The sequence below is a fragment of the Canis aureus genome, chromosome 22 (assembly GCF_053574225.1).
Source record: "Canis aureus isolate CA01 chromosome 22, VMU_Caureus_v.1.0, whole genome shotgun sequence".
In the NCBI taxonomy this organism is placed as follows: Eukaryota; Metazoa; Chordata; class Mammalia; order Carnivora; family Canidae; genus Canis; species Canis aureus.
In genome coordinates, this window is record NC_135632.1 from 49,658,957 (window position 1) to 49,672,142 (window position 13,186).

At 46.9% G+C, this 13,186-nt stretch overlaps 1 long non-coding RNA gene across 1 annotated transcript; it reads left to right on the plus strand.

The window, feature by feature from the left end:
• The first annotated feature begins 670 nt into the window (after positions 1-670).
• On the plus strand, positions 671-3,007 carry LOC144294394 (uncharacterized). Its single transcript, XR_013361792.1, has 3 exons — positions 671-858; positions 1,228-1,429; positions 2,857-3,007. It is a non-coding gene; the product is annotated as an uncharacterized LOC144294394 (long non-coding RNA).
• Positions 3,008-13,186: the final 10,179 nt, after the last annotated feature.

Genomic DNA, 13,186 nt, shown 5'->3' on the forward strand with positions numbered 1-13,186 from the left:
AGAAGCACCAGGGAACAGCAATACGACAGGAGGGAGTAGCAACAACATACTGACAGCCACTCCTGTACACCCCATCTGCAAGAGAAGAGAGCAAGGAGGGAAGGCCAAGCTCACTTTCAGGTTAATTTGTTTGTTCATCACTCACTTATTCACTTAGTAAACATTTACTGAGCACCTGCTATATATTCCAGGCATTGTGCTAAATGCTGGAGATGACAAAGAAGAAGAAGGCAGAACCGATCTTGTCATTGCGAAGTTAACAGGGTGGGTGGGGACATGTACTGAAATGTCTGTCACCCAGCTGAGGTTTGGACTCGACTATTTCTAGCTTCCATCTAGGTCTGTTGGATGAAGGGCCAACCCTTCTACCTTGAGGAAGCTCTCTGTATAATTACATAAGTCAGGGGTCACAGGGCTGTGCTGCTTAATGCTAATACTGCATGCACCTAGAGATCTCTGGATGAAAAGCACAACATGAGTGCGAGGTATTATTAGTAATAAAGGTGGTGTTTAGTAATACCAAAATAAATAGGCTGACAGGAGTTTTGCTCTGCATTCAGGAAAGTGTTCTGGGTCTCCTAGGCCCTTTATCTAAGAATCAAATGCTCCCAACATCTATAAAACATTCCTGCCCTGGTTTGTCTTAGGACCTGAGCACTTTTCTGGCATCCACGCTTCAGTAAGTGCCCTGCTGATTCCAAGGACTGTGGCTGTGTGGGCGGCATCTCAGCGGCAGCCTAGGCAGATGGGTTACCTGAGGTCACATCCACCTATTGCCCTCCACCAATGGGCCAGGACCAGGAAGGAAGGAGAAGGAACTGGAGTGGAGACATACCAAAGAGGTTCTTAGTTGTAGGGGTAAGTGGGTTTGGAAAAATATAGCATCCCTGCCCCTCTGTTCCTGGGACTGAGGCCTTAAAGAGTAGAAGGAAAGGGGGGCGGGGAGGCTGATTTACAGGGGCGAACAGGAAGCCATCTCTGGGGAGAGGATGTCCGAACGAATGTTGTGTGCCATCTGGGACCTGGCCTTAGCAGATGGAGCTCCAGGGTAGGAAAAGCTTGGCATCTGAGGGGCAGCAGAGTGGGCAGAGGGTCAGGGTGGAGCTGACAAGCTGAGAAGCAGGGACATGAGGTCTAAGCCCCAGGCAGGCCATGGTCAGAAGTTTGGATTTTATTTGAATGTGATCGGGAAAGCCTATCTTAGCCCTATCCCCTTCCCTTGTAAAGGTCAAGAAAGAAGAGGCCGTGGGCTCAGGCACAGAGCAGGTGGCATGGAGAGCATATGGAGACCCTCACAGATGACAGCCAGGAGTCCCTTGGCCTTTGGAAGGGAGCAGGTGCCTCCTCCTGTTCAAAGTTTGGCTCCTGGAGTTTTCCCGTGATGTATAATTCTCTTCCCTGAAGGTTCAAGTGCTTCTTCTAAAAGCTAGTAAGTACCCTGGTAAGCTTTCAGATCCTGCTGCAGTGATTTTTAGGTCCTGGTGGCCTTTTGACAAAAGCTGGAATGCCCCAGTGTACCTCTACAGGCTGCCAAGAAAAGACAGTCCAAGCCTGATGTGAGGGCAAACAGGGCTGGGCTGTGGCACAGGGGCCAAACATCTTACACACCCAGCTCCTTGGACTTGGGAGAAGATCAGTCCATCACATTAGAACATTGAGAATAGCAGTTCTCAAAGTGTGGTACCCAGACCGGCAGCATCAGCATCACACGGGATGGGAAGTTTTTAGAAATGCTAAGTCAGAAACTCCAGAGGTAGAGCTCAGCCTTCCATGTTCTAGCAAGTCCTTCTGACAATTCTGATATCAAGTAGCTTGAGAACCATTGCTTTAAAGGAAAGCTGGGAAGATGGGTTTTTTGTTTGTTTGTTTAAAAATCCTTCCTTAGTTAAGACTTGGCTCTCAGTGTAAAGTCAAATCAGAGCAAAAACAGAAACCTTCAGGGCACAGAGATATGTGATGCCAAAACCCCAACCACCCACTGAGCCTCACATCTGAGTTATAACTTCCCCAATTCAATGAAACTCTGTGATGAAACATATTAATAAAGAATAAACTCTACTTCTCCCAAATAAGTTCCAAGCCCTTAATTTATCGTTGGTGTACTCCGGATGCTCCTGGGATATGTATTCATTCCTTCTCATGCTCAGCTCCTGAAGACACAAAGATGGTAAGACTCTCGAGTAGCTTGAATCAAAAAGAGGAGTGTGACTTGTAAATGAAACATTAAAAGGCACAGTAGTAAGCACTGCAAGAGTGCTGTGGGTTGGGGTGAGGGAGACAGAGAAGGAAGGAGGAGGAGGCAGAGGTCTCAGCCTAACCTGGAGGAAGGAACCAAGGGAGGTTGGCAAGGGTTAACCCAGTTCACGTGGTCTGCTGGCTGAGTCAAATCATGATGCAGTCAGGGGCAAAGCTCCAGCCCACATCCCTGCCTTCTCCTCGAGAAAAGAATTGTCCACAGAGCCCAAATACACCTATTGCCACAAGCATGTGCTTGAGCTGTGAGGGGGGAGACTGGAGGAGTAAAGGCACCACTGGCTACCCCGGCCTCCTGATTGCTGATCAGCAGCTCTCCCTGGCTGGTTGGCCAGCTCCAAAGCCCAGCAGTTGCTTCTCGGTGTAATCACCCCAACAGACACTCCCAAACCTCATTTCTACCACAGAATTCTGTCCATTTGAAAGGACTTTCAATTGAGCAAGGGAAGACTTGGAATAAATCCCTGTTTATATAATGACTGACATTGTTTTTAATGACAAAAAATTAGAAACAAGTGACATTTGCAATAACAAAGAATGCTTAAACAAATTAGATTAAGTCCGTAGAACATAATACTATGCATTAAGAGCTCTGTTTTTTAGTGGCACCTGTGTGGTTCAGTGGTTGAGCGTCTGCCTTTGGCTCAGGGGGTGATCCTGGAGTCCTGGAATCCTGGGATCGAGTCCTGCATCGGGCTTCCTGCATGGAGCCTGCTTCTCCCTCTGCCTGTATCTCTGCCTCTCTCTCTCTCTCTGTCTCTCATGAACAAATAAATAAAATATTTTTTAAAAAACCCAAGACTTTGTCTTTTAAAGAATTTTGAATGTTGTGGGAAATGCTCTTATATATACAGTAAGATTCTAATTTATAAAATACATATAACAAACATATGTGCATTAAAAATATCAAGGAGAAATAAACCAAAATACTACGAGGTAGAATGGGAACTTTCATTTTTTATGCTTTTTGTATTTTCCTTTTTTCTACACTTGGCATGTATCCCTTTTATAATGAAAAGGTTATAAAAATTAAAACCCACATGTGACTTCCTCCTGGGCATAAGGAACTCCTTATCTCATTGTTCCTCCAGACAGCTGCCTCCTGGTCCAGTCCTGGTGAGTCACCCACCTTGTCTGTTTTTTATTTTCTCTTTGCAAAATGAACATGATAATCCTAGCCTTTCCACCTCATGAGATAGTTATATGTTGTCGCCGTTACCTCCCGCTTGTAAAGCCCCAGGTGAATGCTAATTACTGTTATTACTAACACACTAATGCTTTCTGGGAGAGGTGAGTCACGGTGACTGCAACATCACTATTGAGACTCACAGGAGGAAGGAATGCTCTCCTGGGACAGAGTTTTCCGTGATGCCTCCTCTTCCCAGAAATCATCCGCCCGTGTAGGGTTCCGAGAGGGGCTGGAGGGGGACGTGTATAGCCACCAGCTCTTGCTGGTACCAAATGGCCGAGAGCCTCGGCTGCAGGCCACTGAGCCTCTCATTGCACACTGTGGGTGAGCTGCGTTCTGGCTGCTATTGGCTGGGATCAGCTGGCTTGGGCTCCAGGCTGTAGTTTGGGCCCAAGTCTGTGCCACATGTGTCTCATCCTCGGGGACCGCAAGCCAGCTGGGGCATGTTCTTCTCCCAGCAATGGCAGAGGCACAAGGGGGCACACCCAATCACACCAGCACACTTTCAACTGTTGTATGCATCACCTCTGCTAATGTACCCCTGGCCAAGCCCAAAGTCTCGAGACAGAGAAGTGTTCTCTTCCAAAAATTGTGGGAGAATCTGCAAAATCACATGACAAAGGGTGTGGATGCAGCAAAGGGTGGATAATTGAGGTCAGTGACTCAACATGGTACTAGGATGGTTGGGAAGCTGTTAGCGCCCTGCCCATCCAGACTGAAGGTGTGGAGGAATGGAAGTGGGGGCTGTGCCAATGCTACAACCCTTCTTCACTCATGACTGACATTTACAGGGGGCAGGGCTTGGAGCTCCGTGGGGCTCCCACCTGAGCCCAGTGCAGGCGAGCATGAAGGCAGGACTCTATGCCATCCATCTGTTTTCCTCATCTACTTGATTTCCAAACCTGCAGCCTGGAGCCATATTTTCAATACATTTTAATTGGCAGCATTCCTGCCTCTTGTGTTGCCATGGTTTTAAAAGGTTGTGTGTATTTTTATCATTTCAAGACCACATCTCAAGTACTTCTCTGGTGTGTAAACATCTTTAGGACTGAAGTCCTCCCTGGGAAGATCAAATGGACGTGTCCGCAGGCTGGCTTGGAAGGGTCCATCCGACGATGTGGTCTATCGCCTGAGATAGTGGTCCACCCAGCAGGACAGCACCAGAGGAAGGTGGAAAGTTGGGGGAGCTGCTGCAGATATACATGTGCAGGGTTGAGGAGATGCCTCCACAGAGACAGCAGAGATGGATGGTTGCAGAGACAGAGCCTAGCGTTGGGAGCTGAGAGGCAGCCTCCACGCACCGGACTAGAGCTTCAGGGTTCTGGGCTTAACAAGGCCAAGCAGGAGGCCTGAAGGAACCAAATGCAATCTATGACTCTGAAATATGGAGCCTAGCACAGACCAAGGGCCTCTCACTAGAGGCCCTCACTTCTTTTCATTGGAACCAGATGTCTCGGCACAACTACAAAGCTGGAGTCTCATTTTCCTTCTGAAATGAAACAGACAGGTAAGAAAAAAAGACCTAGCATGGACTTGTGCCAAATAATGGTAGAACCAACACAGATGTCCCTGTCGAGTTTACACCCACCTCATAAGAGTTCACTGTCACTGTCAAAAGTCAAGGGTTGAACCTCAGTCTAATGGGGGAAAAATCATCAGATATGTCCCCCAACTCCTGACCAGCATTCCTCAGAACCATCAAGGCCATCATCAGCAAGGAAGTCGGAGAAACTGCCACAGCAGGAGGATCCTAAGGAGGCCTTGGGACTGACCATAATGCGGTGGCCTGGCTGGGATCCCGGGACAGGAAAAGACATGAGGTGGAAACTAAGGAAATCTAAATAAATGATGAACTTTTGTTAATAATGTATCAATATTAGTTCATTAACTGTAACAAAGGTACCATGCTAATAACGTAAGATGTTTATAAATATCAGAAATGGGGTATAGAATGTACTGAAAACTTTTGCAGTATCTTAATTTTTCTGTAAATCTAAAACTATTCTAAAAAATAAAGTCTATTAAAAAAAATCAAAGGCCAAGAGCACACACTTGGAAGCCAGTTTGCCTTGGGTTCAATCCTGTCCATTTCACCTTGGGTAAACCACTTAGTCCTTCTGTGCCTTGGTTTCTTCACTGTAAAATGGGAATAATCACAGTAGCTCTGACTGTCCTGGTGACTAAACTCTGGAAGAGTGCCTGGCACTGAGTAAATACTGCTAGTGCTTATTTAATACATAAAACTAAAGGTGTGAGTCCACCTCATGTGTCCTATAAAACAAGAAGAGCGCACATTAGCTGAGGTTTTGTTTCTCTTAAGAAAAAAAAAAAAAGGAGACAAGTGTTGGCAAAGATGTGGAGAAGAAGGAACCCTTGTGCCCTGTTAGTGGGAATGTAAACTGGTGCAGCCACAGTGGAAAATAGTAGAGATTCCTAAAAAAAAATGTAAATAGAAATACCATGTGATCCAGTAATTCCACTATTGGGTATTCACCCAGGGAAAACACTAAATCAAAAAGATACATGCACCCCTATGTTTTCTGCAGCATTATTACCACAGCCAAGGCATAGAAGCAGCTCAGGTGTTCATAAATAGACAAATGGATAAGGAAAATGTGACATGCACACACATACACGCACACAGAAGAATATTATGCAACCATAAAAAGGATGGGATTGTGCCATTCAAGACAACACGGATCAAGAGGGTATTATGTTAAGTGAAATAAGTCAGGCTGAGAAAGACAAATACCATATTTGTCTTCCACTCATAAATGGAATCTAAAAGAAAAATGAATAAGCACAAAGCAGAATCAGAATTATAAATACAGAGAACAAACTGACAGTTGCAGTGGGAGGCGGTTGGGCAAAATAGGTGAAGGGGATTGGGAGATACAGGCTTCCAGTTATAGAATGAGCAAGTCATAAGAATAAAAAGCAGAGCATAAAGAATAGGGTCAATGAGATTGTAACAGGGATGTAACGGGACAGATGGTAGCTATACTTGTGGTGAACATCACATCACATACAAACTTGTCAAATCACTAAGTTGTACACCTGAAACTAATGTAATATTGTGTCAACTATATATATATATATATTTTTTTTTTTTTCTTTTTAAAGACCATGCTTAGGTCTCACTATGATCTCCACTGGCATGTAAGTCCTGCAACCTTGCCCTTCCCTGCAGCACGGCCTGAATTCAACACCTCCTGCTTCTTCTCCTGAATGTTTCTCATCCTTTGCCAGGTTCAGATGAGATGCCCCAGCCTGGAAGCCACCAGAGTTGTTATCAACACAGGCAGATTCATTGCTTCCTTGTGTCCTACCCTTATTCCAGCCCTGGGAGCATCCTACTCTATCCAGGATCCAGCAATATTTCCAGACGTCCCCAATCCCAGCACGCGCGCCCAGCCCCAGACCCCTGGGCTGTCTCTCCTGCCTGTGTGGTGGACACCCTTCCAGCTCCGAGCACCTTGGGAAGGAAGGGCACGTCACCACCCAACCGGATGCCTGGGAAACGCGTGTGTTCCTTATTGCTCAGGAAGAGGTCTCCCTAAAGAACAATCCTGAACTTTGTCCAAATGGTTGAGAGCTTGACACAAGTCATCTTCCTGTGAGCATCTGAAAAAAGCTTGTGTCCAAGCAGAATCAAATGCACACATCTGCTGTTTCCTTCAGTCCAGAGCTTGGGTTCCTGGAGCTATTTCCTGCTTGCACTCACAGCCACACTCCCTCTCTGGGGCCACTAGGTAAAACAGAAGCCAAACACTGCTCCGACGTGGCAGTCCCTGAAAGTCTAGGGCTATAGGATGAAGCTGAGTCTCCCAGTGCTATTCTCCAGTGGGTTCCCCCGCTTTCTGCTGAAGAAGCCTATTTTATGTCCAAACTCTGGAGACACTAGCAAAGGGGGTTGTTCAGGTGACCCTCATTTTATAAGTGAAGAAACTGAGTCCTTCTGAAGGCAACAGAGATTTCGGGCATGTTTCCTGTTTGGAGAAGGAATTGCCATTCCCCATCCACCTTCTATCTGGGCTTAGCTCATTTTCTTTGCTTTTCTTTGATTTCCATCGTGCCAGTGCTTGGCAATGACCTACATAGACCACATGCCTAATAATAACGTGGGCTTTATTAGCACCTAACAGTTGAGAGCCTCTGGGGATTTGGCAAAAGCAATGTTTACTAAGTCACCTGCTTGTTGCAAACAAACCCTCATGCCTCTGGGGCAGCCTTAAAGACAAGAGGCTGCTGGCTGGGGGTACCTGACACAGCAGGCACTTGACTTTTTTTCTGTCTCATTTTTAAATATGGAAATCCTCCCATGGCTCACTTGCATGGAGTTGATATTTAATGTATATAGCAACTAGTATGCTCAGGTATTGACCAATCAGAATGGATGTTGGCCAGTGTACCCAACCAGGGCCCTACCCCCACCTGCACCCCCCTGTTGGTTAGGCAGTGCCTCTGAAGCTGCAGGATTAGAGGAAGGTCCAGGGAGTTCCAGGGAAGGGGTCTAGGTGGTCAGAGCAGTGGGGCAATGGCCATACCACGTGATAGGAAAGCAATGATTTAACCAGCCGTTTGCCAACCTTAAATGAGCATATATTCTCAATTCTTAGAAACTACAGAGCCACACCAAATGGCTGAACATACAGGTGTCCCTGAGCATACATGATGGTTGATTATAGCAGGCCAAGAAACAGAGGTGTTTGGATTTAAGAGCCTTAAAGATTTCATTTTAGTTCATCCCGCCTCCCCTTTGGCCCACTGGAGCTGGGAGTGGAACTGGAGATGGGCTGGGTGAACAGATGCAGGAAGTAGGCATCAATGGCAAATGACAACCTGAGATGCTCAAAGCTGGAGACCTCCAAGAGGGTCCCTGAGTCCAAAGGATAAGTGTAGAGTGAGACCTGAGAGACAGGACAAAAGGCAGATGCTGGGAAGAGCCTCTAGGGTCCTAGAGGGTCAAGAGGACTAGAGCATAGTGAAGCAAGGGAGTGTAAGACCATTGCCTCAAAACTCTCCCATTCTTGCCATGGGAAGCTTGGCTGCGGTTCAGTGTAAGGCAAGGGTAGGAGCTACTCAGTACTTCCCAGGTCTTACAACTTGTTTGTGAAAAGATTTTCCTGAGCTTTGCAGCTAACTCACATAGTGAGTCCCTTCTAGAAAAGTTGTTATGGATGCTGAAGTTGATACATCAGAGAACTTCCTCATTTGAAGGGCTACTTCCCACTGGGAAAAAGCATGATTTGGGTGAGTGATCCTTTCCATCAGAGTTCAAATTCTTTATGACTTTGGCACAACAGCAGTTCTATTCTCTTTTTCTTTTTTTTTTTCTTGTTTATTTTTTATTGGAGTTCAATTTGCCAACCTATAGCATAACACCCAGTGCTCACCCCATCAAGTGCCCCGCTCAGTGCCCTTCACCCAGTTACCCCCACTCCCTGCCCACCTCCTTTTCTACCACCCCTTGTTCACAACAGCAGTTCTACAGTCATTTTTGAAGCGGGCTGGAAGGCCACTGGTGGGATGCATGAATTCTCTGATGGATGCAAATTGCTCTCCACACATGGTGAGTCCTTACTTCTGCTTGTCGGAGTGAATGCCACGCAATCCTTCAACTGTTGTTTATAAAGAACTCACCACTTCTTACCAGTAACTTATTAAGTGAATCATTAAAGATGACTGAATTTGGAATTTGTGAACCAAAATTAGTGTGTGACTAGAATACTTTTTATTTTTTTATTTTATTTATTTTATTAGTCATGAGAGACAGAGAGAGAGAGAGAGAGAGAGAGAGAGAGAGAGGCGGAGGCACAGGCAGAGGGAGAAGCAGGCTCCATGCAGGGAGCCTGATGTGGGACTCGATCCCGGGACTCCAGGATCATGCCCTGGGCCAAAGGCAGGCACTAAACCACTGACCCACCCAGAGATCCCATAGAATACTTTTTACTCTGTATTTTATCCCAGATTCTGTCTTCCATGCAACATGTGGCAACTTGCAAAGCTCGTGCTGGGCATGCATCACTGTCAATGGCCAGAATGCCCACACTTCGGAGGAAGCGAGCTCTGTTATCTCTCTCATCATTTGTTACTACTATGTTATCCATGTACTATAGTTGGTTACAGATGATCTGATCTTGTCTCCAGTGGTTATTATCTCACAACTAGACTGGAAGATATGCATACATGGTGGTTCAGACGAGAACCATCGATGCCCCTACTGCAAAAGCAAGCATTTACGGAATTCCACCCCTCTCCCTAAAAAGCAATTTACTTGTACAGTGACAGCTTGTACAGTGACACTGTTGCAAACAAGTGGCATCTTTTTTCCATTAGAAAATGTAAAAGGGCAGAATAGGTCTATTGCCACACCTACGTGGCTTGGAGTAAAAAAATGTCTAAAGGTTATTACTCCTTTCTGGGAAGGTTTTTAAATGTAGCTTTATTTTTTAAAAATAGAATATAAATTCCTGTGATCCAAAAGTCAACACAATACTAAAAGGCATAATCGAGACATTTCGTTCTCACTGATCCCCAGTCTACATAGATCCTCCATCCCACACCCTGGAAGTCACCACTTATATTTGTTTCTTATAAAACCTTCAGGGTTGCTGTATGCAAATAGTATTTTCCTCAAAAAGAGAGGTTTTAAATAGTTCATGAATGCACAGAGCTGCCCTGATGCCACATTAAAAGGTAAAGTCAAATAAGGTAGATAATTTCAAAAGTGACCCCAGGAGACTGAAATTGCCTCTAAGGTTTATCTTCCTATGACTGTCAGCAGCAGTGACCTTTTTAAAAATATACCTGGCTTTTGGGAAAAGAATAGAATAGTTTTTCCCCAGCTCCCTTGTTCCTCCCACATCAACAACCCCACAAGGGCTCTGACAAAGGCCCATCTCCATTTCCAACAAACTCACCTGTCTAGGCCCATCATCATATCAGTGCCAGTGGGGATGGGTGAATGGACTGTCATGCACACAATATTCAAGGAAGAGGTGGCTGGCTGATTCAAATCAAGTTTCTTCCAACTGGAAACAGTCCTTCAAAATGGATCCAATGGAGAAACTTGATTCTGGAGGATGTCCCAAATATGCAATAACACCTATTTATGGAGTGTTTCATGTGCCAGGTGTTACGGCAGGTGCCAGGATGAAGGGTGAGTGGGGGAGAGTTCCTGCCCTTGCAGGCCTCACAGCTTCGGGAGAGGCATAAGACACGGTACTAAGAGTCACGAGGAAGGACCACTAGCCAGGCTGGAGAGCTCAAAGGCTTCATGGGGGTCCCTCACGGAAACTGAAATGAGAGGGGCAGGAAGGCTCAGCAGATGGTGAGCCTGAGGTGCCATTATATACGGAGGCCTCAGCACGAGGCAGCCAAGCTCATTCCTCCTGGCCAACTGGGACCTTGTGGAGAAAGTCCTGGTGATCGAAGGAGTGACTTTAATGGAGGTGTTTAGGGTGTGTGGCAGCCCTCACGTCACAACACATGGACATGAGTCTAGTCCTACTCTGTGCCAGGGCAGTGGGAGGGTGGGGAGCTCCAGGCAACAGTCAGGAAATTAAATGCCTTCCCTCCCAAGGACCCACCAGTTTATTCCATGCACTCCATAATTGCTTTGGAAACCTCAGGAAACGTCATAGCGATGGGAACTTCCAGGCAAAGGCCTCAAAATGTCAATGAATCAGAAGGTGAATCAATCGGGTTCCCAATAGAAAAACAGATGGCATATTCATACCAGGAAGACCTGGGGAGGGGTTATGTATAAAAGTGCGGGTGGGGGGATCCCTGGGTGGCGCAGCGGTTTGGTGCCTGCCTTTGGCCCAGGGCGTGATCCTGGAGACCCGGCATCGAATCCCACATCGGGTTCCCGGTGCATGGAGCCTGCTTCTTCCTCTGCCTATGTCTCTGCCTCTCTCTCTCTGTGACTATCATAAATTAAAAAAAAAAAAAAAGAATAAAAGTGCGGGTGGGTGGGGGATTCAACAGGTGGTACAGTGTCTAGGGCCTCACCACTCTTAGGCCCAAAAGAAGGAGATTGGGGATAGCTACTGGCGTCCACAGGGAGAGGGTGTCTTCTTATGCCCCTGTGTCTTGAGAGGAGCAGCGGCCCTCAACAGAGGTGATCTTGCAGAGAGAGCCAAGGATTAAATTTCTCAACCTCACCTTCCTTCCTCTGGTGGGCCTGAACGTAGCTGAAGCCAGCCCTAGGAGAGGGTACAGGACTTGCCAGTATGGTTCCAGACACAGAGCAGTGGAAGGCAAGGATCTGGAGGGGCGTAGGTGGCAAGAAGGCAGAAGGAAGCCCACTAGGGCCTCCCTTGATGTGGGGCAGCAGGAGACTGGACAAGCTTTCTTCTCTTCTTTGTGCTTTTCTGTATTTTTCTAATCTCAAAATGAGCACATGTGACTCCTGGAATTGCAGAAAATATGATTTTTAAATTTAAAAGGCCAAAACACAAACCACATCAACAGCCATAACAGCAGCACGGAATGTGTACCACGAAGGCCCCACGGGGCAGTACAAATGCCTTTAATAATTAGAGCAGAAACGGGAGGCCTCACAAAGAATTCTTTCCCACTCTGGACAGCCAGCTGACCCTTTCCCAAAGGACACTGACCACAGATGGAGCAAATGCAACTGACATTCTCGACTAAGTCCTTGGGAAGAAGAGTCACTGGGCCCTGAACAAAGTGACACCCAAGCCCCTCTCGCTTCTCTGAGGTGAAGCTTGTGCAGAGGGAGGGCCTCACAGGGGAAGACACTCAGCCTCCCAGGGATGTGGTTCCATCCCCAGGTCAGACACTTCATTGTGGGGGCACCTCAAGCCAGAGACTGTGAGCGCTGCTCCTGCTCCTTCCCTTCTGAAGGCCCTATGAGGGCCCCTGACCTTGCAAATGGCCAGAACCTCTGCAAATATTACTCGTAAATGAAGGAGAGTAATCACCACCACAAAAGGCAAGAACAAATGTCCTAACTGCTCCCTATGTCACAGCCCACAACCTTTAGGAGGCCTGCAGCACATTATAGCCTTCGGGCAGAAAGAAGACACTTTCAACTTGGGTGAGTTGAGGAGAAATGCATGGGCCGGAACAGTTGCGATCATTTCTTCATTTCCCACCAGATGGCCTATTTTCTCTTGTGTCTCTGCCTTCTCCACTCCTCAGCTCCCTGGATTCAGGGATTTCTCCTGTGCAGCTCTCTCCCTACCTGCAGGGTTAGAGGTAGAGACACTCAGGTCTGGGGCTCTCAGAGACCTCAGAGGGCAGAACCTATGACACCCACCTTTCTTCTGCTACTTCAGCTGCCTCTGGCAGTGCGATTTCAGTGTGGGATGGTACTACAAGCTCCCTGTACCTTGAGGAAGGGACAAGATGGATGAGGCCGATGGAAACCCCTTCTCATCATGTGAGAGAATCCGGGCAGAAGAGAGTGTGAAAAGGAGGCAGGACAAGGAGATGGGGAATTCACAAGAAACCCTGCATGAAGCCTGAAAATGTGATCACATTTTGTCATAGTCCTCAATCCCGTGGCACACTCACAGCTGGAGCCTGAAGATTTTCAGGCCAAAGGGAAATGCAGGGACCAAAAAAACTCTTGTCAGATGCTAGACCCTCCCCAGCCGCTCCCTACCTCTCAAGACTTCCACCACAGCCAGGAGAGAAGAAAAGGAGCCACAGGTCAGGCCCCCCTCGATACTTGAAAGCCTCACACCTATCTTCCTCCCTCGTTTATACTAT